Here is a 3524-nt window from a genome sequence, read left to right on the forward strand (position 1 = left end):
GATTTTTTTTTGGGAGCTGTTAAATCACCATATCAATTGAACTAAACAGCCACCATATTAAGTGGTGTGATATAAATATCTCCCAAAAAATATAAGTGGACCTTAATAAACATATGTATTACAAAAGTAGCGGCGTTTGAGAACCGGCAATGCAATTTCAACGATTAACTGACCGGTTCGCGTGTGAGATCAAGAAAAATTTATGGTTCCCAGTTATCGCAACCTCCTTACAGAATTAAAGTTTGCACAATTCATGAACCACTTTTTTTTAGCATCTCTATCGTTAAAAAGAATATGTTTTAACTAATAAAATGGGGACTTTAAGCCCAATTGCATCGTTATGTGAATCTTTACATTGATCTGCGATATTTATAGGGTAATTAGGTCATTAGCTTGATAACCAACCGTTCTTTTAAAAAAATAGTTAAAGTTTTATTTTATTAAAAAAAAAAAACACACCAGACCCGCAATTATTTTGTGTTTATTGTTATTTTTGCCAATTGCCACTGGCCAGTTTTGTTTGTTAAATTAGAAAATTTCCTTAAAATAAAAATTTCTTTGTATCTATAGAATATGAGTTCCAATGCAATGGTACCATAAGCGATAACCTCGATCTTTGTCATCTATCCCATACTAATTTGCTCACAGCAAAAAGGAAAGTAAAATTGCAATTTTTTTCCTATTTATTTATTACTAGTACAATCGCAATTTTCTTTCCTTTCTATTTTTATTATTTTATAGAAATCCCTCACAATTATTTAATTTGTTCTTATTATATTTTGGTTTTGTGGGCCAGTGGGATATGCATGGGGTCGGTGAATCTATACAGTGTACACAATATTAAAGATCTTTACTAATAATAAATTGTCACAACACGAAACTAAACGCATCAAAAAACTCAAAAAGGGCGTCCCTTTTAATTTTATTTTGAAATTTGCTTATAAATAAATACCATCTAGGCTTCGTTTTTTCCATACACATTTCTGACTCACTTTTCTCTACTCGTCAACCCTCGCTCTCTCCGCCTCCTTCAAGCAGCCAAACAACCCCCCAAAACCCTTGTCACTCATCTCTTCAAAGCTCTACTCTTGTAAGTTATCGTACGATCTGTGCTACATGATTTGATCGTTGTTTGCCATCTTTCTTTGATCGATCCTTTTTTTTTTTTTTTACTATATTGGATTTTGTGAAGAACTCACAAGGTTTATCACACTTTTCCTTCTTTCTAGTGTTTTCAGTTTTCACTATTCGTATATTCCCTTTGTCTAATCTTGTTGTTTTGTTCAATCTGCATTTTTAGATTGTTACCATGATGTACCCATTTGCTGTGTGTATGTTTGTTTTTAGTCTTATCATCAGTTTAACGATTTTTGGACTTTTATTTTCCGTTAAATTGTTTTGTCCCTCGACTGTATAAGATTCTTTCTACCATACAGTATTTTGCTGTTGGTATTCAGATATCAGATTACCTCAACCTTTTAGTTAACTTAAACGAAATCTTATGTTATCAATGGAGCCTCGAGTGAAGAGCAGAGAGCCATGAGCTTGCATCTTCTCATAGTGCTCCAGAGATCAATTAGCCATTATGTATGTCACAGAATGTAATTTTCAATGCCGTTTTGTTTTACATATTATAAGGCTAAACACATGTGACATAACCCATTACATCTTGTGTCTATGCGAATCAGTTGGTCATAAACTGAATCATAATTTTTCAAGTTGAAATTGAATCATCTTGCAAGTCCTCAGTTTGAAATAATAATTATAAAAAGTCTTTCAATATGGTATTGATACCTTATATTATAAAGCCAATCACATAACTTGAGAGGGTATAAAAAATAATATGTCGAATGTTCTATATATATATATACATCAACCAGGTGCCAAAAATGTCAACCATGTCTGCGGTCTCGGGCGCGAGCGCTTGCTTATTCAACAAAGCCGCGGCGGCGCGGTGCCAGCTCAGCAGCTCCATGGTGAAGTTCCCGTCATCTCTGCGGTGGGCGAAGAGCGTGTCGAGGTCGTTCGGGGTGAAATCAACGGCGGGCTTGAGGGCTTCGATGATGGCGTCGTACAAGATAAAGCTGATTGGGGAGAACGGGGAGGAGAACGAGTTCGAGTGCGCGGACGATTGCTACATCTTGGACGAGGCGGAGAACGCCGGGATCGATCTTCCGTACTCGTGCCGGGCCGGGGCGTGCTCGACCTGCGCCGGCAAGATCAAGCCCGGCTCCGGCGGCTCCGTCGACCAATCCGACGGCTCCTTCCTCGACGACGGACAGATGGAGGAAGGCTACTTGCTCACCTGCGTCTCCTACCCCACCTCCGACTGCGTCATCTACACCCACAAAGAGGGAGAACTTTACTGACCAAAATGCCCTTCCTAAACATATATCACATATGCCTGTGTCTTTGTTTTCTTTTGCCCGGATCCGAGTTGTGTTGCTTCAACAAGTTTTAGTCTTTGTATCATGCATTTCAATGCGGGATTTCGATTTCCAATCCTAGTGTTTTGTCTACAGTTTCGAGTATTATTGCAGAATTGAGTGGCGTAGCTAGGGAACTTGCAATATTGCATGGATGTGTGTGAATGTATTTATCATCGAGTATGGTTGCCTATCCCATTTGGATTTCAACTTGTGTTTTCCATGAAAAGAGAGGATATAATTTGAGTTTTCAAAGGAACTGTTTTCTAGACAGGTTATATTATGTTATTAATATCCGTTGCAGAGGTAACCAATCTTTCTCAATCTTCATTTGCGCGGTGTTGGGCCATTTGGAGTGCCATGGTTTGGGATGGTAAGAAGATGGATGGGATCACGACCTTGAGTAGCGGTTGTCGGCGCAGAAGCAACAAAAAGGTCAGCCCTGCCATATGGAGCTTTTAAGGTTATTGAACTTGCGGCGATGTTTCATGGCAACTATGGGTTTAGATACGGAATCGTGGTTTGGGAGTGGGACCATCTTCTTGAGGCCGTTACTCCCTTAAGATTGAGAAGGCCCCGGGGATTCGAGAAGCTTTGAGTTGGAAGAAGTGCCATGCCTGGACAAATGTAGTAGCTCAGCCAAGCTACTTGGCATCCCAATTTAATGGTGTCTTCTTTTGGCATAAGTGTTTTAAATTTTATTGAACGGTCTGCGAACTCGGTTGCTCGGACTAGAGCAAGCGCATCCAGCTTCTTCTCAGCCTCTTAAAGTTTCAAATGTAATACTCATCTCCCAACTATAATATTACTTTCATTTTGATGAATATTATAGTATAAATTCATGAGTAAATTGTGTATGTATTTTAAATATATTACTCATATTTTTTCTAAAATAAAATAATATTAAAATAAATATTAAAAACTGCAATATATCAAAATTAGAATTTACGTTCTTCATGTGTAATAATCACATGTTACAAAAACTAAAAGGGGAATTGCCGTAATTACTACCAACTCAATAACAATTTCCAATAATCCACCAAACAATAATTTTGGTCAAATATACCACTTGCCTCTACGTGTAAAACCCTGAATACC

The 3524-nt window shown here is 37.9% G+C and overlaps 1 pseudogene across 1 annotated transcript; it reads left to right on the forward strand.

Annotated features, from left to right (window-relative positions):
* The first annotated feature begins 936 nt into the window (after positions 1 to 936).
* Positions 937 to 2681, forward strand: LOC149376220 (uncharacterized; annotated as a pseudogene). Its single transcript, XR_016295413.1, has 2 exons — positions 937 to 1090; positions 1881 to 2681. The product of XR_016295413.1 is annotated as an uncharacterized LOC149376220 (transcript).
* The last annotated feature ends 843 nt before the right edge of the window (positions 2682 to 3524 follow it).

Source organism: Urtica dioica, unplaced genomic scaffold, assembly GCF_054948205.1.
Source record: "Urtica dioica subsp. dioica isolate 48M unplaced genomic scaffold, U.dioica_male_clone48M_v1_H2 Urtica_dioica_male_H2_contig_33, whole genome shotgun sequence".
NCBI lineage: Eukaryota > Viridiplantae > Streptophyta > Magnoliopsida > Rosales > Urticaceae > Urtica > Urtica dioica.